The sequence below is a fragment of the Ovis aries genome, chromosome 1 (genome assembly GCF_016772045.2).
Source record: "Ovis aries strain OAR_USU_Benz2616 breed Rambouillet chromosome 1, ARS-UI_Ramb_v3.0, whole genome shotgun sequence".
Lineage (NCBI taxonomy): Eukaryota > Metazoa > Chordata > Mammalia > Artiodactyla > Bovidae > Ovis > Ovis aries.
Window position 1 is genome coordinate 21,600,909 of NC_056054.1, and position 23,190 is coordinate 21,624,098.

Sequence of the window (23,190 nt, forward strand, 5' to 3'; positions counted from 1 at the left end):
TGTTTCCTTAATTTTTCTGTTTTCTCATTGTTAGTGTGTAGGAATGCAAGGGATTTCTGTGTGTTAACTTTATATCCTGCAACTTTACTATATTCATTGATTAGCTCTAGTTATTTTCTGGTGAAGTCTTTAGGGTTTTCTATGTGAGGATCATGTCATCTGCAAACAGTGAGGGTTTTACTTCTTCTTTTCCAATCTAGATTCCTTTTATTTCTATTTCTTCTCTGATTGCTGTGGCTAAAACTTCCAAAACTATGTTGAATGATAGTGGTGAGAGTGGGCACCCTTGTCTTGTTCCTTGCTTTATGGGAAATGCTTTAAATTTTTCTCCACTGAGGATAATGTTTGTTGTGGGTTTATCATGTATGGCTTTTATTATGTTGAGGTGACTGAGCAACTTCATTTTAGCGTTTTACTTTCATGCATTGGAGAAGGAAATGGCAACCCACTCCAGTATTCTTGCCTGGAGAATCCCAGGGACGGTGGACCCTGGTGGGCTGCCGTCTATGGGGTCACACAGAGTTGGACACGACTGAAGCGACTTAGCAGCAGCATGTTCCTTCTATTCCTGCTTTCTGGAGGGTTTTTATCATAAATGGATGTTGAATTTTGTCAAAGGCTTTCTCTGCATCTATTGAGATAATCATATGGCTTTTATCTTTCTGTTTGTTAATGTGGTGTATCATATTGATTGATTTGCTAATGTTGAAGAATACTTGCATCACTGGGATAAAGCCCACTTGGTCATGATGTATGATCTTTTTAATATGTTGTTGGATTCTGTTTGCTAGGATTTTGTTAAGGATTTTTGCATCTCTGTTCATCAGTGATATTGGCCTGTAGTTTTCTTTTTTTGTGGCATTTTTGTCTGCCTTTGGTGTTAGGGTGATGGTGGCCTCATAGAATGAGTTTGGCAGTTTACCTTCCTCTGTAATTTTCTGGAAGAGTTTGAGTAGGATAGGTGTTAGCTCTTCTCTAAATTTTTCGTAGAATTCAACAGTGAACCCGTCTGGTCCTGGGCTTTTGTTTGTTGAAAGATTTCTGATTACAGTTTCTATTTCCATGCTTGTGATGGGTCTGTTAAGATTTTCTATTTGTTCCTGGTTCAGTTTTGGAAAGTTATACTTTTCTAAGAATTTGTCCATTTCTTCCAAGTTGACCATTTTATTGGCATATAATTGCTGATAGTAGTCTCTTATGATCCTTTGTATTTCTGTGTTGTCCATTGTGATTTCTCCATTTTAATTTCTAATTTTGCTGATTTGATTCTTCTCCCTTTGTATCTTCTCACAGAACCAGCTTTTAGCTTTGTTGACTTTTGCTATGGTCTCCTTTGTTTCTTTTTTATTTATTTCTGCCCTAATTTTTATTATTTCTTTCCTTCTACTAACCCTTATGTTCTTCATTTCTTCTTTTTCTAGTTGCTTTAGGTGTAAAGTTAGGATATTTATTTGATTTTTCTCTTCTTTCTTGAGGTAAGTTTGTATTGCTATGAACCTTCCCCTTAGCACTGCTTTTACTGAATCCCATAGTTTTGGGGTTGTTGTGTTTTCATTTTCATTCATTTCTATGCATATTTTTATTTCTTTTTTATTTCTTCTGTGATTTGTTGGTTATTCAGAAGCATGTTGTTTAGCCTACATATGTCTGTATTTTAAATAGTTTTTTTTTTCTCCTATAGTTGACATCTAATCTTACCACATTGTGATCAGAAAAGATGCTTGGAATGATTTCAGTTTTTTTGAATTTACCAAGGCTAGATTTATGTCCCAGGATGTGATCTATCCTGGAGAAGTTTCCATGTGCACTTGAGAAAAAGGTGAAATTCATTGTTTTGGGGTGAAATGTCCTGTAGATATCAATTAGGTCTCACTGGTCCATTGTATCATTTAAAGTTTGTGTTTCTTTGCTAATTTTCTGTTTAGTTGATCTATCCATAGGTGTGAGTTGGGTATGAAAGTCTCCCACTATTATTGTGTTACTGTTAATTTCCCCGTTCATACTTGCTATCATTTGCTTTATATATTGCGGTGCTCCTAAGTTGGGTGCATATTTAATTGTTATATCTTCTTCTTGGATTGATCCTTTGATCATTATGTAGTGTCCTTCTTTGTCTCTTTTCATGGCATTTATTTCAAAGTTTATTTTATCTGATATGAGTATTGCTATTCCTGCTTTCTTTTGATCTCCATTTGCATGAAATATATTTTTTCAGCCCTTCACTTTCGGTCTGTATGTGTCCCTTATTTTGAGGTGGGTCTCTTGTAGACAGCATATATAGGGGTTTTGTTTTTGTGTCCATTCAGCCAGTCTTTGTCTTTGGGTTTGGGCATTCAACCCATTTACATTTAGGGTAATTATTGATAAGTATGATCCCATTTCCATTTACTTTGTTCTTTTGGATTCGAGTTTATAAACCTTTTCTTTGTTTCCTGTCTAGAGAAGATCCTTTAGCATTTGTTGAAGAGCTCGTTTGGTGGTGCTGAATTTTCTCAGCTTTTGCTTATCTGTAAAGCTTTTGATTTCTCCTTCATATTTGAATGAGATCCTTGCTGGGTACAGTAATCTGGGTTGTAGGATTTTCTCTTTCATCACTTTAAGAATGTCCTGCCATTTCATTCTGGCCTGAAGAGTTTTTATTGAAAGATCAGCTGTTATCCTTGTGGGAATCCCCTTGTGGGTTAATTGTTGTTTTTCCCTTGCTGCTTTTAATATTTGTTCTTTGTGTTTGATCTTCATTAATTTGATTAATATGTGCCTTGGGGTGTTTTGCCTTGGGTTCATCCTGTTTGGGACTCTCTGGGTTTCTTGCACTTGGGTGGCTATTTCTTTCCCCATTTAGTTGAAGTTTTCAACTATTATCTCCTCAAGTATTTTCTCATGGTCTTTCTTTTTGCCTTCTTTTGGAACTCCTATTATTCAAATGTTGGGGTGTTTGACATTGTCCCAGAGGTCTCTGAGGTTGTCCTCATTTCTTTTAATTCTTTTTTCTTTTTTCCTCTCTGCTTCATTTATTTCCACCATTCTATCTTCCACTTCACTTATCCTATCTTCTGCCTCAGTTATTCTACTGTTGGTTCCCTCCAGAGTGTTTTTTTTTAATCTCAGTTATTGCATTATTCATAATTGGTTGATTCTTTTTTATTTCTTCTAGGTCCTAGTTAAACATTTCTTGCATCTTCTCAATCCTTGTCTCCAGGCTATTTATCTGTAACTCCATTTTACTTTCAAGATTTTGGATCATTTTTACTATCATTATTCTGAATTCTTTTTCAGGTAGACTCCCTATCTCCTCCTCTTTTGTTTGGTTTCATGGGCATTTATCATGTTCCTTTATGTACTGTACATTTCTCTGCCTTTTCATCTTGTTTAGATTGCTGTGTTTGGGATGGCCTTTCGGTATGCTGGAAGTTTGTGGCTCCTCTTTATTGTGGAAGTTCCTCCCTGTGGGTGGGGTTGGACGAGTGGCTTGTCAAGGTTTCCTGGTTAGGGAAGATTGTGCTGGTGGGTGGAGCTGTATCTCCTCTCTCTAGAGCGCAATGAAGTTTCCAGGAGTGAGTTTTGAGGTGTCTATGGGTTTGGTGTGACTTTTGGCCGCCTGTATTTTAATGCTCAGGGTTATGTTTCTGCATTGTTGGAGAATAAGCTTAGTATGTCTTGCTCTGAAACTTGTTGGCTCTTGGGTGGAGTTTGGTTTTAGTGTAGGTATGGAGGCTTTGGGATGAGTTCTTGTCGATTAATGTTCCCTGGAGACAGGAGTTTTCTGGTGTTCCCAAATCTTGGAGTTAAGCCTCCTGCCTCTGGCTTTCAGTCTTAATCTTACAGTAGCCTCAAGACTTCTCCATCTATACAGCACTGATGATAAAACATCTAGGTTAATGGTGAAAAGATTCTCCACAGTGAGGGACACCCAGAGAGGTTCACTGAGTTACATGGAGAAGAGAAGAAGGAGGAGGGAGATAGAGGTGACCAGGAGGAGAAGAAGGGTAATCAAAAGGAGAGAGAAAGATCTAGCCAGTAATCAGTTCCCTAAGTGTTCTCCACAGCCTGGAACACCCAAAGAGACTCCCAGAGTTCGGTAGAGAAGAGAAGGGGGAGGAGGGAGATAGAGGTGACCTGGGGGAGAAAAAAGAGAGTCTAAAGGGGGAGAGAGCAATCAAGCCAGTAGTCACACTCTTGAGTAAAAATGGATCCTGAAGATTGGATGCTTAAAGGTACAAAATTGATGACAAATACCAACAAGCAAAGATTAAAAATCTAGAATAGAGGTTCAGTTCAGTTCAATTCAGTCACTCAGTCGTGTCCGACTCCCCGTGACCCCATGAATCACAGCACGCCAGGCCTCCCTGTCCATCACCATCTCCCGGAGTTCACTCAGACTCACGTCCATCGAGTCAGTGATGCCATCCAGCCATCTCATCCTCTGTCGTCCCGTTCTCCTCCTGCCCCCAATCCCTCCCAGCAGCAGAGTCTTTTCCAGTGAGTCAACTCTTTGCATGAGGTGGCCAAAGTACTGGAGTTTCAGCTTTAGCATCATTCCTTCCAAAGAAATCCCAGGGCTGATCTCCTTCAGAATGGACTGGTTGGATCTCCTTACAGCCCAAGGGACTCTCAAGAGTCTTCTCCAACACCACAGTTCAAAAGCATCAATTCTTCGGTGCTCAGCCTTCTTCACAGTCCAACTCTCACATCCATACATGACCACAGGAAAAACCATAGCCTTGACTAGATGGACCTTAGTCGGCAAAGTAGTGTCTCTGCTTTTGAATATGCTACCAGGTTGGTCATAACTTTTCTTCCAAGGAGTAAGCGTCTTTTAATTTCATGGCTGCAGTCACCATCTGCAGTGATTTTGGAGCCCCCCAAAATAAAGTCTGACACTGTTTCCACCGTTTCCCCATCTATTTCCCATGAAGGGATGGGACCAGATCCCATGATCTTTGTTTTCTGAATGTTGAGCTTTAAGCCAACTTTTTCACTCTCCTCTTTCACTTTCATCAAGAGGCTTTTTAGCTCCTCTTCACTTTCTGCCATAAGGGTGGTGTTATCTGCATATCTGAGGTTACTGATATTTCTTCTGGCAATCTTGATTCCAGCTTGTGTTTCTTCCAGTCCAGCATTTCTCATGATGTACTCTGCATATAAGTTAAATAAGAAGGGTGACAATATACAGCCTTGACGTACTCCTTTTCCTGTTTGGAACCAGTCTGTTGTTCCATGTCCAGTTCTAACTGTTGCTTCCTGACCTGCATACAGATTTCTCAAGAGGCAGGTTAGGTGGTCTGGTATTCCCATCTCTTTCAAATTTTCCACAGTTTATTGTGATCCACACAGTCAAAGGCTTTGGCATAGTCAATAAAGCAGAAATAGATGTTTTTCTGGAACTCTCTTGCTTTTTCCATGATCCAGCGGATGTTGGCAGTTTGATCTCTGGTTTCTCTGCCTTTTCTAAAACCAGCTTGACATCAGGAAGTTCACAGTTCATGTATTGCTGAAGCCTGGCTTGGAGAATTTTGAGCATTACTTTACTAGCGTGTGAGATGAGTGCAATTGTGTGGTAGTTTGAGCATTCTTTGACATTACCTTTCTTTGGGATTGGAATGAAAACTGACCTTTTCCAGTCCTGTGGCCACTGCTGAGTTTTCCAAATTTGCTGGCATATTGAGTGTAGCACTTTCACAGCATCATCTTTCAGGGTTTGAAATAGCTCAATTGGAATTCCATCACCTCCACTAGCTTTTTTTGTAATGAGGCTTTCTAAGGCCCTCTTGAAATTAGACTCTCAAAAATACAATATTAAAGAAACAAAACGAAACCACAAAAAAATTATGAATTTATATATATGAAATTTGCTTTAAAAATATGGTCTTTTTTGGACGGTAACAGTAGGTTACAAAAATGAAAATCAAAAGAGTAATAAAGAGCTTAAAAATTAAAAGTTTTTTAAATGATAATAGTAAAATATATCTAGAAATTTCTCTGGAGTTGTTGAGGGCAGTGTTGGGTCAGTTCAGTTTCAGACAGTTCCTTGTTCCATCTTATACTTCTTTTCAAGGTATATAGACCCCTTCCAATTTAGTCAGTGCTAACTACAGGGTTTTAATCTGTTGCACCTGTCACTTCCAAATTGGTTCCCTCTTCTTGTTTATTTTGGCTTCCTCTGTTTGCAAGTCTCTTCAGTGTCTAATTTCCACCCTGACACACAGGGGTGAAGGCAGTCACTTATTTAGGCTAACTTGTTTAGTTGTGCTGTGGGGAGGGAGGAACACTGCAAACAAATATCACTGGCATGTGTGGGGAGTGCTCACAATGTCTGGGCCACACTGAGTTTGCCCCAACTCATGACGTGTATGCTTTCCTGGCCTACACTGCTCAGGCTCCAAGTTACTTTGCAGGGGACTTGTATAAAGCGGGCCCCTGGTTGTGTGCATTTCCCAGGTCTAAGCCACTCAGGTTCAGATTCTCGGGTACTCCACAAAAGCACTGACTTTGTTGGGCCTGCGTTTTTTGCCCTTCCAAAGTCTGAGCAGCTCAGGGGACCAGATGCTTGATGAGCACACTCTCCCAGCTGGGCGGTACATCTTATCACCTCCTCGGTCCCAGTCACTCAGTTTCCTGGGTGTGCAGCAGGAGTGCCATCTCAAATGTGCCATGTGTCTCCTCTGGGGAGCTGATCTCTGACTGCGACCCTTCTGGCAGATGTCAACTGTCCAGGATCCCAGGAAGACTTGGTTAGTAAGTGGGAGCCTGCTCACAGTTTGGTAGAGGATGCCATCTCTGGGGCAGAGATTGCCCCTCACCTTCAGGCTCTGGCTGTTGCCCGCCTGCCTCTCTGCCTCCCGCAGGTGGAGGGGCTGGTTCACAGCCAGCTAGCTCTCCTCTGGTATTCACTCAGTCCTTTGTTCTGTGAGCAGGCCCAGCAGTGCCTTAGGTTAGAGCTTTTCACCGGAAAGCTCTCTCTTTCTCTTTTCTATTTTTTCTCTCTCTGGCTATCTCACAGTTCGGGTTTCTATCTCATGTTAGCTCCCACCTGCACCTCCCTGTTCATCCCCATCTCGCTGCTGGCAGCCGCGAGTGTCTGGGCTACTTCTCTGCTGGGAGTTGCAGTTAGGCACATAATTTGTGGGTTCCCTCCCCCAGTTCTGTTGCCCTCTGAGATTCCAAAACTCCCCACAGACCCATCGGCGAGAGGGTTTCCTGATGTTTGGAAACTTCTCCTCCTTCACGACTCCCTCCCCGGGACAGGTCTCCATCTATAACACTTTTGTCTCTCTTTTTATCTTTTATATTTTGTCCTACCTCCTATCGAAGAGAATGGGTTGCCTTTCTGGGTGCCTGGTGTCCTCCACCAGCATTCAGAATTTGTTTTGTGGAATTTGCTCAGTGTTCAAATGATCTTTTGATGAATTTTTTGGGGTGAAAGTGGTCTCCCTGGCCTATTCCTCTGCCATCTTAGGGCCACCCCCGTGAAAAACTTGAGTGCCATCCTTTAAGAGCATCATCTTTGAGGATTTTAAATAAAGATCCACAAAACATCATCATTGGATGCTACCCACCAAATTTTTATAAAAAGCAAGATTCTGATGACCATATATTTGATATCTTAGAACTTTTTAGTCAAATTAAAGACTTTAGTAAGATCGGCTGGTTGTTCCTAGCTGTACTGGAGAAAGTACTGAAGCAAATGGATGAGGTTGGGGATTCAAATTCCCAGGCCAAACTGTACATAAATGACCAGAAAGATTCTCAGCCTGACCTGAAAGTAACCTTTGTTTCCTGTAACCACGGGGTCTCAACCAGCACTGAGATTTGTGAAAGCTAAATCCAGAGTCTCATCCTGTTAGTGTCTGAATTAAATACAAATTTATTTCCCAATCTTCTGCCAAAGTGCGAGCATTTATTGTGAAGTAATGGGAGCCTGAAATTGGAATGGGGACATATGGGAAGGTCCCAGTGAAGTTGGAAACTTTAATGTTTAGCTAACATTTAGCTAAGTTTAGCTGTGATTAAGTTTAGCTACACGTAAATTTAGCTGCCCCTAAGTTTAGCTGCATCTTCTTCACCATTTATGCATTCCAGAACCAAAAAAATAACTTTAGGATGGGTTTGGGTATACAGCACCGGCTAGGTGGCAATAGCTTGCATATATCTGAGGTAAGGTTCTCCAGGATATTGTATACGCTATAAATTAATGGCCAGTATGTGGTGCTATTTGTTATTTTTTTATTGATTTTTAGTTGATTTGCAATATTGTGTTAGTTTCAAGTGTACAGCAAAGTGATTCAGATATATGTGTGTATATATATTCCTTTTCAGATTCTTCTCCATTATTGATTATCAGAAGATATTGAATAAACGTCCTTGTGCTATACAGTAAATTACTGAACTGTGGTGTTGGAGAAGACTCTTGAGAGTCCCTTGGACTGCAAGGAGATCCAACCAGTCCATTCTAAAGGAAATCAGTCCTGGGTGTTCATTGGAAGCACTGATGCTGAAGCTGAAACTCCAATACTTTGGCCACCTCATGCGAAGAGTTGACTCATTGGAAAAGACTCTGATGCTGGGAGGGACTGGGGGCAGGAGGAGAAGGGGGCGACAGAGGATGAGATGGCTGGATGGCATTACCAACACGATGGACATGAGTTTGAGTGAACTCCAGGAGTTGGTGTTGGACAGGGTGGCCTGGTGTGCTATAATTCATGAGGTTGCAAAGAGCTGGACACGACTGAGTGACTGAACTGAACTATCTACTTTATATATAGTGGTGTGTATCTATTAATCCCATATTCCTAGTTTATTCCTTTCTCCCTTTCTTCTTGGTAACCATATGTTTATTTCTATGTCTGTGAGTCCATTTCTGTTTTGTAAACAAGTTCATTTGTATTAGGTTTTTTTGATTCCACATATAAGTTATATCATATAATATTTACTTTCTCTGTCTGACTTCCTTCACTTAGTATGGTTATCTATAGGTCTATCCATGTTACTACAAATGGTGTTCTTTCATACTTTTCATGTCTGAGTAATATTTCAATGTATATACAGAACATCTTTATCCATTCATCTGTAATGGAACATAGGCTTCTTCCACGTCTTAGCAACTGTGAGTAGTGCTGCTATGAACATAATTCTGTTTCTTCTACTGCCAAGATTCACATGTCCAGGAATTAAGGGATGGAAATAGAGTGGTGCCTTTCATTATTATTATAGTGTGAAGTGATTGTATTAGCAAGATGTTTGCTTTTTGTCCCTGCAACCTAATTTTCCATTAGCCTAGATGTCTTAGTTCTAAAGGGAGAGAGGCTTCTACTCAGAAACACAACAATGGTAACACTGAACTGAAATTAAGACTGTCATCTGGCCACTTTAGTCTCCTCGTGCCTTTGTATCAAAGGCAGTTTCTATACTGGATTGATACTGAATACCAAAGTGAAATTGGTAGGTTCCTTGCTAATGAAGGTAAAGAGGAGTATGTCCAGAATAGAGGTGATACTTTGGGTGACCCTTTGAAACTACTGGGTTGCCCAAAAAGTTCATTAGGGTTTTTCCATTCCATTTTATGGAAAAATCTGAATGAACTTATTGGCCAACCCAATATCATGCCTGCTCATTAATGTAAATAGAAAAATGCCATAGTGCAATTCAGGCAGGCTAGTTATGGCTCAGCTCTTTAAAGAATAAAGCTTTAAGTCATCTCACCAGGTGAAGAACCATGATCAGCTGATGTGCTTTCTGAGGGCAAAAACAACATGGAGAGGATGGTGGAAGAAGGTAGTTATGACCATATATAAAGAATTTGCTTGCAACGCAGGAGACCTGGGTTCAATCCCTGGGTCAAGAAGACTCCCTGCAGAAGGGAATAGCTACCCACTCCAGTATTCTTGCCTGGAGAATTCCATGGACAGGGGGAGCCTGGTGGGCTACAGTCCATGGGGTCACAAGCAGTTGAAAATGACTGAGCAACTAACATTTTCACTTCCTTGACCACGTGACCAGTTGCAGAAATGAGGGCAGTAATTATTATGAGTATTTCTTCCTTATTTTGTTATGAATATGACTATGGGTACACATTTGTATCAGATTTTTTTTCTTCCTTCTCTCTCCCTTCACATATAACATGAGATATATTAATAACAGTTAACCACACAGCATTAAATTCCAGGATATCAGGGAGAAGAGTGACCACCAACTAATGACTTTCCATTGTCTTGAGTGGAAAGAGTGAAGCATCTTTCAATTACACATACGATCATTGGCAGAAGTATGACTTTATTTGCAGATTAAGTATGGTTTAAAGGGATATATAGGAATGCCAGGTGGAAGGGATGGGATGTATTGTCTGCTTTTATGTGTCAATTTGAATAGGCTGTAGATCCAGGTAATCAATTAAACCAAAGTCTAGCTGTTGTGAAGATTTTGAGGATATAGTTAATATTTACAATCCATTGAATGTAAGAAAAGGAGATTCCCTTCATAATCTTGGGGAGCTTAATCCACTCAATGAAGAGCCAAAGAGCAAAGTTCTAGAAGCTGAGAATGCACAAAGAGAGATTCTCCCTTGAGTTCCTCAACACCTTGGTTGAGGCTGAGTTAAATCAATTTCAGATTTGTGATCTCCTAAACTATAAGATTATAGTTTTATGTTGTCATATGTCACTACATTCATGGTAAATTCTTGTAGCAGAAAGAAGACACTAATAAAGGGCAGACAGGCAGAAAGGAAAAAAAAAAGACAGGGAGAAGCAATACAGGCTGGAGTAGGGCAGGTGATGGAGAGTTAAGTGGACAGTCAGAGATACAGGTGAGTAGGAGAAGGGAGCAAAAAAGAGGTAAGAAGCCTGAGAATGGATGAGAGAGTCTGATGAGCAGGAGACAGATGAGATCAACTGGCAGCCAAGCAGGTGGAAAGAGGGAAGTCGGCAGAGAGGCAGGCAGAGGGGAGCAATACAAAGATAAGATGGCAGGAAAGAGTCCCTCAGAACTTGTCCTTGTCCTTGCAGATCTTAAGTGAGACTCTTGAGATGCAGGTGGATCCCATTCTTGGGCTTCAATATAATTTCTGGTATGAGGCAGGGAACCCTGGAGGGGTCCGGTGACAGCTCAAAGCGAAGCAAGATCAGGGCCACGGCCACCTTCAACTCATTCATGGCAAACCGCTTCCCGATGCAGTTCCTGCGCCCAGGAGGGAAAATGAAATGAGAAATGGTCTCAGATCCTGTTCTGATCTGGGTAGGCATTGGCCACTGACCAGAAACAGGATATTCAGAGCTGTCTTCCATGTGGCCAAGCCCTGATCCCTTTCTTACTAGTCACACTAAACTTGCCACCCAAGCCTTGGTTCACCCTCTCCCTGTGACCTCTGACAAAGTCCACCTCTCTAAGGACTCCTAACTCCTACTTCTCTCACCAGAAAATCCTGTTGGCAAGGGTCAGCACTCCTAAGTCACAGAGTCAAGTCAAGTGAATCAGGAAATGTGAATTAGAACTTTGTTCACTGGCCCACAGGCAGTTTCTGGTTTCAGGTTGGGCAGGGCAGTGTAGGGGGTAGGGTAGGCCATACTCTCAGGTCCTTGTCATATATGGGGAAACACAGGGACCTGAATCTCCAGACAGGACAAGACAGGGTTGTCTAAGGAAGTCTAAATGGCAACAGGGAGATATCCTGGAGAGGTCACAGGTTAGCGACCCTGAACCTGCTGGATCATTTGCCTCCCAGTTGATGAACTGGCCTCCTGTGTCCCCTCAGCTCCTCAGTCAATGTGCCTCTGGAACCTTCTCATTCTAATCCAGAAATGACCCTCTAACCATCCCTTGGGCTCCTCAGCTGTCCTTTTCGGTCTCCCTACCTCTTCTTCATCTTCTAAAGCCGCAGCATCTCCAGGCCTGCTATGTTCCCCATCACAGGCAGGACAATTCCCAGTTCTTCAGCTGCATCACAACCCTCTCTGGATTGTTCCTCGCTCATCTGGGGTCTGTCCAGCTTCTCTTCCTCACTTAGCTCCTCTTAAGATCCCTTCCCCACACCTCTTTCAACCACAGGCTCAAGGCTCAATCCAGTGAACACCTGTCCTCACCCCTCTGCTGACAACACTCTTTCTTCCCTGGACCCCAAATACCATTAGTATTAACCCAAGAACACATCACTTGTGTCCTGTCCCAGGATGGTGCCAGGAACATGGAACCTTCCACAGTCTGCTCAATGAATGAATGAATGAGTGAGTGAGTGAGTCAAAGAAAGAAGGAATGACGTCTGTCTTGAATAGAGGTGGTTTTTTTGGTTTGTTTTTGTTTGTTTGTTTCTTTGACCATGCCATGTGGCTCATGGGGTTTTAGTTCCCCAACCAAGGATTGAATCTGGGCCCTCTGCAATGAAAACAGAGTTCTAACCATGAGACCATCAGGGAAATGCCAGAGTATTTGTTTCTTGATGGTGAGCTCTTGAAGTTAGGGACAAAATCTTTTGTCTCAATGTCCCCAATTCCTAGCCTAGGATTCAACACACAGAGACAGGCTCAATAGTTTTCTATTTAAATAAAGTTGATTGAATTTTTAAAAGATGGAGTAAAAGTAAATATTAATTCTGACCTAGGAATCAAGCTGCCTAGTACTTCTTATCCTTGAATGGCAACCACAGGACATGTAGACATGTCTACAAGGAAGAACTGGATCCTGGCACAAACCAAATCCTAGAGCAAATTCTGGAAGACAGTTTGACTCAAACCTGTTCTGGGAAGGTTGATTCACTAACTGAAAATTTCACAGAATTGTAGATTCAGAAAAAAACTTGTTTCTACTAAGAAGCTCAAAGTTTATGGAAACTAGTATTTCAGCACAGGATCCTAGCAGCCTGGGAGGATTTTCCAAGCAGCTGATAGAGAGTACTTTTGCCCAGCTCACAGCTCTTTCAAATATGCTCTATGTTTTACATGCCAGGAACTTTTAAAATGCATGTGTCCTATTCAAATTAGTGGATTTTTCTCTCGAAAGCACTTGACTGTCTCCTTTCTATACTTTTGCCAGCTTGGACTATTGGACTCAAAGTATGGTATCATGAAAAAAAATCCCAGATCACAGGAAAAGTTTTGACAACTGGGGAAATTGTCATGTGTTTCAGACATTAGTATGCTGTCAAGATGTCTTTCGGACAGACCACAAGACAAAGTGAGGCACATTCGTATCAAACTTTCTTGAAAGGCTGCCATAACTTTTCCAGTGTATGGCTTCAATAGTTGAGACAGGTAGGGCGTCTGAAAATGGAAACATGCAAACTACTCAAGATTAAACCAGATGGAGAATGGGGATGTAAGTAGAAAAGGTGTAACTGAGAAGATGTAGAATTTAAAAATCCACCCTTTAAATTTTGACAACTGAAATGGATGACATGAAATTTAATATTTAGTGAGTAATCCTCGTTTTGTAGCATCATCATCTTACAGTGAGGAAAACATTACAATACACTAAACTTCTAAACAACACTAAAATGTTGCCAGCCATTGAGAAAGAGCTGTGGGTAGTCTGTGGTCTGCTCTAATAGCCATTTGTCTTTTGGACAAAAGACACACACTTCTATCCCAACTCACCAACATAAAAGGCATAACTACATGCACCACATGTAAATGTAGACAGTCACACACATCGAGTGGCACCCAATGACACCCACTGTCCCAAGTACAGAGGCCTCACCTGGATCCTCCTGAGAAGGGCAGGAAAGCATGGCTGTGTTGATTAGAACCCAGTGCAAACCGAGATGGGTCAAACACCTGCAGAGAGAGCACCAGGGCGAGGACAGGTGGGGTCAAACTTCTTGCCCAATCCACCAGGGGACAAGACTCTCAGAGCAGGAGCAGGAGGAGGGGTTGGTGTGGAGAGAGCATCCCATCCCCTTCTTTCATGGCCATTGTACCTCTGGATTCGGCCACACCTTTGGGTTGTGGTGAAGTCCATAAATGGAGAGGGCAACTTTGATTCCTGTGGGAAAGGGAGGAGAGAGAAAAGCCTGATGGTCCCCATGGAACAGGGGGCAGGTGTCAGCACAAAAATCCTGGGAGCCACCATGAGAACCACCCTCCATCACTCTGAATGAAATGATGCTCTTGCAAGGCAGATGGGCTGGGCATGACAAAGCACATGAGCACGGATTAGGAGTAGGTAACCATGTAAAAGAAGGCTTATACAGGGAACTCTGTTCAATGTTACATGGCAGCCTTGGTGGGATGGGAGTTTGGGGGAGAATTGATACATATATATGTATGACTGAGTCTATTTGCTATCAACCTGAAACTATCACAACATTGTCAATCAGCTATACTCCAATATAAAATAAAAAGTTAAAAAGAAAAAGAGAATTAGAGGCTTACCTTTGGGACCAAATCATATGACAATTCACATTTATAAAGTGCCATCCTGACCCTTGGGGAATGTGAATTAACTCAACCCTCACAAAGCCCTTAAGGAAGACACTCATAACCTCAGGTGCAGATGAAGTATCTGAGCCTCAGAGAGGTTAAGGGTTGGGTCTATGATCCCACAACTAGGAGGAAACAGTGCTGGGATTCAGACCCACTATGAAGTGAGCCAGTGGGTGGCCTCCAGCCATGGCAGGGCTCTCAGACCTCATCATCAGCTGTTCTCTGCCATCCATCAGAGGGCTCCTCAGAGAATGAACCATCTGAGCCATGGCAGTGGAGTCTCTGAGCTCCCTCCTTTACTTAGACACCATACGGAAGAACCATGCCTCCTGCTGCTTCTGTCTGCTTTTCTCTGAAGCCTTCACATCTCAAAGAATTAGAATTTCAAGCTCCATTACATGACCACATTCAGAAGTGAGCATTTTCCCCTTGAGCTTTTGCTGTGTTCAAGTTCTGTGTCAAGCATTTCACACACCTTATCCTAACTACAGAGTAAATAATTACCTTAAGGTAGATACAGTAGTCATGTCATTCCACAACTGGGAAAGCACATGTGGATTTCTGGTTTACCACGTGGTCCTACAGAGTGCTTAGCTGAGTGGTGAGGTGAAGTTCATACCTGCAGGTAAGGAGCGTCCATCAGGGAAGGTGATGGACTTGCTCAGCTCTCTGCTGATGGCTGGTACTGGTGGATAGAGTCTCAGTGCCTCCTTGATGCACATGGTGGTGTAGGGCATCTGGTCCAGATGGTCCCTGAAAGGAAGCCCATCTGAGGGCAGGCAGGACTGGACAACCATGGATTCTTTCGAGTTCAGGTAGGATAGGGTTCTTCCATCTCCAGGACACTCACCAGGTGATGGAGGCGCCATCCCCCAGGAGGCTCAGGATCTCTTCCCGACACCTCTGCTGATGCTCAGGGTGGGAGGCTAGAGCATAGAGGATCCAGGAGATGCCACTGGCTGTGGTGTCATGGCCCCCAAACATGAATGTGTCCACCTCGGCACGGAGGTCCTCGTCAGACAAGCTGCTTCCATTCTCCATCTGTGGAGGCAGGGCTAGACTGCAGGTATGCCCTTCCTGTGTGCTTCTGCACAAAGGCTCAGGCCTCTCCTGCCCACACTCACTCTAGCAAAGAGGAGGATGTCCAGGAAGTCCAAGTGCCTCCTGCTCCTCACCTTCTCCAGCTCTCCCTCCTTCTGCAGGTTAGCCTTCCTCTCCTTGATCACTGCATCTGTCCCAGAGCAGTGGTTCCCAGCCAGAGCTGAGGACTCTGGGGGCCCATATGCAGCCCCACCATAGCCCCATATGCCCCTCAGGCCCAGTCTGGGTGCCAGGTGGATGAGGTGGGTGGCACTGGGTGAGCATGTCAGGACTGAGAGCTCCAGCATCATCTACTCTAGGCAGCAATTCCCACAGTAACACAGCCCAAGGAGGCTCTGCCTGAATGCTGCTGGGAAGAGGGGGGGGTCTCACTCAGTCATCACCAACCTGGTGACTCCTGTAACTCCCTGTTCAACACCTGACACCCTGAGCTCTGGGTTCCCAGTCCCTGCAGCAGGCAGGTGTGTGCCAGCTCCTGAAGAGGAAGCAGGGGTCTGGGCTCTGTCTGAAAGGTCAAGGTCAGGCCCTTTCACATGAGCCTGATGAAGATTGGGGAGCAGCCCATGAAGAGAAGAACCTGTGTATTGATGGGCGAGCTGGCAGGCCTGGTGGTTCCAGTGGCCTTCACGGGTCAGCCTGTAGATGAGGTCGTTCTGGTAGAAAACATTCCTCAATCGGGAAAAAAGCATACTGTTGAGGTTCTTAATGGCCTGGATGTAGGACTGGGAGTTCCTGAAGGGAGAGGGTACAGAAGAGACCGGAGTTGAAGGAACCTCTAACCTGGAGAGGGAGTGGATCTCTGGGTGGAGGATTCCTCAGTCAGTGGGGACAGGCAGCACTGAAGCATTGCCATTTCTGCTTCAGCCTCTGAAGCCCTCAGTATTTACAGGTATCCTGAGGGCCCAGGCTTCTCCCTTTGTTGTGATCATGGACTTAACTGTGGTCCATGTCTCTCTGCAGAATGTTACTTTTTGTGCTGATAAGCATCCCTGCTGTTCTTCCTGCCTCTCAGGTAAGTCCTCCCCAGCTGGTGAGAACAGAAAAGTTTCCTGCTCTTGAAAGGCTGTCACTGACCTGTCATTCCTGACGCTGCCCTGATGGCTGAAGGCACACTTCATGATGGTGTCCAAGGTCATCAAGGAGATGTCTCCAAGGATCTCCAGAGATGAGTCCTGGCTGACGAACTCCTCCCACTTGTCCTGTGGAGGGAGGGTGAAATGGACCTTGCTCTGCTCCCCCAGAAGGCCTGTGCTGCCATGGCCAGGCTTTCTTTCTGTCTCCACACCATCAGATGAGATTTCCTCAGTTTCTAAGTGGTTATGTTTTAGCAACTGGGGGCTGTAGCACACAGGTGTGTGTAAAGTGATGCTTATTTTCTCAGAATCTTTGCTATATAATTATTCATATTCTCTCATAATATTCTGAATTAGTTCTGAATTTTATAAATAATTTATGATGATAAACAACTTTTTGAAGGCCAAAATGCAGTTTCTCCGGAGACATAGGGGGGATATTTTGTGTTCTGATATTGGACCTGATCAGGTGATGTCCAAGACTAGTAAGCAAATTTCTCAAGGCAAGATAGAGCGTAAGAGTATAGTACCTGTGCCCTCAAGAAAGGGACATCAGAGACATCCTTTCCTTTCATTCATTAAGCATCAGCTGAGACCAACTGGTGAGAAATCAAAATCCTAACTGGTGCTCATGTAGCAGGACTCAGCTCTGTGAATGTAGACTTTGTCCCATATTCTCCCATGAAGAGTTCAACTCCATGCAAGACTCCTGGGCCCCATGCCAGAGACTGCTTGAGTGGCATCCTGGGATGTTTACCCTACCCCTGAAGCTGTCATTGCCCAGGCCAGCCAGGGGCAGCTTGGGCTGCTTTCGAGGGGCATGACCCCTGCTGTATTCCACTGTGTTGAAGATGTGGAGGTGGGAGAAGAGTAGACCCTGAATACACCAAGGGTCTGTTTTCTCTTGTTGAGGAGCAAATTGTGTATCCAAGCTGATGCCTGCATGCTCCTCAGTCCAACCCAGGTTTGGAGAGAGCTGTCTCATATTGAGTTCTGAATATATCATTCTGGGAGGCTGTGTCTGATTGACGTGTGAAGGACACAAGTATCTGAGAGTGGACTTTGCCAGCTGTGCTAGATGTGAGCAGGTACAGGTGACCAGGGATGAACTCACCAGCATCCCTCGGACAGAGTCGGCCATGAGACCCAGGTAGGGCTTCAGAATGTCATGATGGAAGGCTGGGGTCAGCATCCGCCGGTGCTGGAACCATGTCTCCCCCTCCAACAGCAGCAAACCTGTCCCTGGACCACAGATGGCTGTGTATAGGCGTCAGGGAGCCTGGATCAGAGGGGCAACTGGGTACAACTTGGGAACCAAGGGTGTCAGGAGAAGGCACATCATGGATGAAGGTAGAAAAGGCCATATTTTCTATTTGTGTATATAGAATATAATATATATGTATAGTATATTTCAGGAATGTGAATTTCCAATATGTCTGTCCATAGGATTTGAGTGAGATAGAGGTCAATAAAGGTAGGGGAACAGGCCATAAAGGACTTATCTAGAAGTCACACTGCAAACATTGGAAAGGACTGAGAAGCGATATGGAAGAGGCTGAACTTCAGGAGGGCTCTCTACACCATTATGAAGAATGAGGGTTTTATTGGAAGAAAAGAAATGAGGCTTGATTCAGAGATGAGGATTATGACAGGGTGCTTGGCACCTGTTGTTCTCTGTGAGTCAGAAAGTCAACTCTTGGTAAACCTAACCGGGAATGTAACAGAGTACTAGTTTAGATGTACTTACCAATCCAGGGGGCCAAGAATCTGCAGACATCATTAGACTTAGGATCTGAAAGGTAAGGAAAGCATAATAGGAGAGTGGACTGGACCAAACAAGGCAAGCAGCCCCCAGAGTAACTGTGTTCCAGACCATTGGTTGCCTTCCCTTCCTGATGTTTGTCAGATGGCAGTCTGTCTCAAGCTACCTTCCACTTGCCTCCCATCCCTGACTCTATATCCTGATCATCACTGTTGGTCTAGGAAGGCAGACTCAGTGTTCCAGCAGTAGAACACCCACCAGACTAACACAGTGAATGGGCAAGAAATATAGGCTCTGTTTAGTGTCCCAGGGTAAGACAGAAACCTGTGATTTCCCTGCAATGTACAATGGTATAGCCATGCTACGACCAGGATAGGCAAATGCAAGTCAGAGTGGATAAAAAAAATTGTCTTTTAGATCTGGGGCTATTTATACAAACATTATCTAAATAGGGTTGAAGAAGAAAGAAGGAAAATACGTGGCCTCAACCAGCTGTTTCGATTTTAGAGTAAGTGAACAAAGTTCTTGTCCTGGAATATGGGCTGGATGTTTGGATGGTAGTGAGTTTGGGTATTGATGACTGAACTGCCAGTCTCTTCTGGAATTTCAGACCCAGGAGGATGTACACAAATGGAAAAGAGACTCCAGCTGGGATCCTCTTTTGTACTCACCAGATCTCCCCAGGACCACCTTCATGTAGTCAGGGTCATAGACAATAAGGTAAACATTGTCCCCCCACATCCAGCGAGGATAGGCACAGGGGAATTTTTCTACCCTTTTCAGTAGCTCTTGTAGCTCATTTTCCTTTGAGCGCTATAACAGAGAGCAAGATCAGTCAGTAAAGTGTCCCCTTTAGGATCAGTGATGGGAGCGGTGCTGGCGACAGGAGAGCAACATGGAGATAGTTCTGGATCTATCAGCAGCTATTTAGGACTTTGGAATTGCTTCAGAGAAGCTGGGATCTGATCTGGATTCCTGCTCTCTTGCAGTGACTTGGCCTAAGGCCCAATCTTGGCTTCCAGATGGATCCTTTCTAGGCCCTCACCCAGAACTGCCTTTAGAATCTTTCATATAGTAGATGCATGATAAATGTTTAATAATGGACTCCATGGTGTACCAATGTTTTTCGCAGACTTATATTGGAATTACTGGTTAAACCATGCTGGAGAAGACTGTTCAGAGTCCCTTGGACAGCAAGGAGATCAAACCAGTCAATCCTAAAGGAAATCAACCTTGAATATTCACTGGAAGGACTGATGCTGAAGCTGAAGCTCTAATACTTTGTCCTCTTGATGTGAAGAATTGATTCACTGGAAAAGACCCTGATCCCAGGAAAGACTGAGGGCAGGAGGAGAAGAGGGCAACAGAGGATAAGATGGTTGGATAGGCATCACTGACTCAATGGACATGAGCCTGAGCAAACTCTGGGAGATAGTGAAGGACAGGGAAGCCTGGCATACCGCAGTCTATGTGATCACAAAGAGTCGGACATGACTGAGCGACTGAATAACAACAATAAATTAAGTTTAAGTGAGGTCATTAGTTATACCCAAATCCAATTATAACAGGGAAAATGCAGACACAGAGACAGACATTCAGAGAAAGAAGATGAAGTAAAGAGACATGTGGAAAAGATATGATTTACCATCTTTACCAGGAGAGAGTCCTGAAACCTGCTGAAGAAATGAGCCAACTTGATTTTAAGCTCCTGTCTCTAGAACTGTGAGACACTAAATTGTTTTGTTTCAGCCATCGAGTTAGTGGTACTTTGTGGCTGGCCTTATACACTATTGGGGCTTCCCAGGTGGCACTAGTAGTAAAGAATCCACCAGTGAATGCAAGAGACGCTAGGGATGTGGGTTCCATTCCTGGGCTGGGAAGATCCCTTGGAGAAGGAAATGGCAACCCACTTCAGAATTCTTGCCTGGAGAATTCCATGGACAGAGGGGCCTGGTGGGCTACAGTCCAAAGAGTCAGACATGACTAAGCAACTGAGGACTTACACATTATTACAAGTATGCTTGTATGTGTGCTAAGTCGCTTCAGTCATGCCCGACTCTTTGTGACCTTAGGGACTGGAGTCTGCCAGCTTCTCTGTCAACAGGATTCTCCAGGCAAGAATACTGAACTGGCTTGTCATGCCCTCCTCCAGGGGATCTTCCTGACCCAGGAATTGAACCCACGTCTCTTCCATCTATTGCATTGGCAGGCAGGTTCTTTACCACTAGCACCACCTGTAAAGCCCTATTACAAGTATAGGATTGGCCGAAAAGGTAGTTTGAGTTTTCCATAAGATGGTAGAAAAAACCCCAAAGGAACTTTTTGGCCAACCCAATAGGTAATATTCAAGGCAAATCTGTTTAAAGGAGAGATTATTACTTGATTCAGTCTCACTGAAGAATGAGGAAACCCATGTAAAGGATATATACCCAGGTGAGCTCCATTTAAACCCAAACCTGTTGACCCCAAGATGTCCCTCTCCAGGGTTCCCAAGGCTCCTTAGGTGCCTATATTGTCACATTTCAACTCAATGTCCTCCCATCCAAGTACTAATCAGGCCTGACTCTGCTTAGCTTCTGAGATCAGATGAGATCAGTCATGTTCAGGGTGGTACGGCCATAGACTCAATGCAATGGGTAACATGTTGACAAACTTCCCTTTAATATCTCTCATCCCTGTGGTTTCAGAGTCAGCATAGAGCATATTCATAGGGATTATGCCTCACTTATCAAAGTTTCAATGGACAATAAGTTCACGAAGAAGGAAGGAGTACATGTAGGAGTGATGAGAGTTTTAATACAAAATTCTGGTTGGAAGTGTCAGAAAGAATCAGAACAAATGTAAAAAAGAGGGAAGCAATATCTGTTAGACCAGCAGAAGTTGAGAGATGATTCAACACCCTGAGGAATATTAGTTATGCAAATAGAAACCATCTACTACTGAAACTACGTATCATCCAATGACCATTAGTATGACGAGAAAGTCACCGGAGGAAATTTCAGTTGTTCCTTATATCAAATCCTAGCTCAGAAAGGTGACAACTGCATCAAACAAGAGGTAACGATTTCCCTGAATCAATAAATAAGTGGGAAGTCTCTAGTACAACCACTTGCATGAACAAACTGAGTTTTGGTTATCTCTCTGGAGCTGATATTATTTCCTCTGTCTTTGGCTCTACTCTGCTGGAAATTGCTTGGCTTCCTTCTTTGAGAAATAGAAGCTTCAGGTCTCTGCAATACCCTACCTCCTGAGATTGGTTCAGTTCACCGCCACTAATGAGCCCCTCTCCATGTGGTCCCTCTCCTTGTTCTGTGCCATCCTCTCCAATCAGGGCTAACAGAGCTCCCTGGTAGGCACTGTCCCTCGCCAGCAAGCAAGCAGCTCCTTTCTGTCACTCCACACACTCTGGGCCTAGCATTCCTTTGTGTCAAGCTCTGTGCTGGGTACTAGGGAACAGGATGGGGATCATATCCTCAGCCCCCATAGAGCTCACAGTCCAGGGGTTTGGAGGATGGGAGCTAAGAAGTAAACAGATTCTGTTTAATGTTGCAACTCAAGTGCCAGTACTCCTTACCTGGCACCATCCTGGAAATCTCACTCATGCAATTCAGCTACTAGTTTTTGCATTGAAATCGTCAGCCTTGAAAAATCCCTCAGCCTCAAGCAAATCAAGCTGGTTTTGGCCTACACCTGATTTCACCACCACCGAGTAGGTGAGCCTCATTTTCTGTGACCTGACACCATCTTAGACTCCTGTCTGTTGTCCCCACACACAGTGAACCCACAGGGCTGATCCATCAGACTGACATCTGTGCTCCCAGGCAAGCTCAGGACCAGGCAGGGTGGGGAGGATTGAGGAATGGGCAGGGAAGCATCTGGAAGCCTGTTCTGTGAGGACAGCTGAAGGTGCTCTGCCTGGAGAGTGGGGAGACTCAGGAAGGAATAGTCGTTGTCCTCAAGAGGCAGGGCTGCCAGGACAGCCTGAGATCTCCCTAAGGAACAGTGTCTGACAGACCCGTGGACACCAGCACAGGTCCCGGGAGGAGTGAGCTCCTTGGACAGGGTGAGTAGCCAAGACCTGAGAGGTTAGCTGGGTTCTTTTGTGAGGTCATGTGCTAGTCATATAGCAAGGCTTTGTCCCATGGACTAACTGACTATGCCCAGGCCCTGGAGCCCTAGTCCTCCCTTTCCTCCCACTCCTCCATCCTGCTCCATCCTACCTTCAAGCTGTGCCCACAGAGCCAGTGGGAAGGAGGAGACGGGAACTGATGAAATACTTTGAGCAGCCACTGTCTACGCAGGTAGAACTGTACCGCCTTGAGCAGAAGCAGAACCAGGCTGAGCAGAGATACCACCTGCAGGGGCGCAGAGACACTGCCCAGGGCTCTGGTGAGGCTCAGTGCAGAGACACTCATGGTACAGTGGGTTCTGGGCTGCTGACTGTTCCTGATTGTGGCTGACCCCTCCTGAGCACCTAACTTGGTCTGGGAGGATCTCCCCGCCCACCTGGGGGAGGGTGAAGGTGAAGGCAGAGCTCAGACCTACGCCTCCAGAGTTAATTAACTGTGGAGGATACACCTTGGGTGGACCCTGCAAAAAGTCATGGAGATCAGATATAGAAAGAAGAGCAAGGGATGAAGATTTATTCTCATCTCTCATTCTTATTTTTTCATGTTTATCTCCATTCAGGCAGTCTGGCTCCAGAGACTTTGCTGTTAACCACAAACTTAAGAGATGATTATTGGGTTGAGACTCTGGTCCATACATAGCAGCCCCCAAACTTTCCTGGGGATGTTTCAATTTGATCTGTTTTCCAATGTTTCCAAGTAGCTGTAGAATATTTCCG

The 23,190-nt window shown here is 44.1% G+C and overlaps 1 long non-coding RNA gene and 1 pseudogene across 1 annotated transcript in view; one reads left to right on the forward strand and one right to left on the reverse strand.

The window, feature by feature from the left end:
• Nucleotides 1–14,340, forward strand: part of LOC132659120 (uncharacterized) — a 31,444-nt gene extending 17,104 nt beyond the window's left edge. Inside the window, exon 2 of the long non-coding RNA XR_009599098.1 lies at nt 8,317–14,340. This is a non-coding gene — a long non-coding RNA (uncharacterized LOC132659120). The remainder of the gene's footprint in view (nt 1–8,316) is intronic.
• On the reverse strand, nt 13,680–22,759 carry LOC101113645 (cytochrome P450 4A11-like; annotated as a pseudogene).
• Between the last annotated feature and the right edge of the window lie 431 nt (nt 22,760–23,190).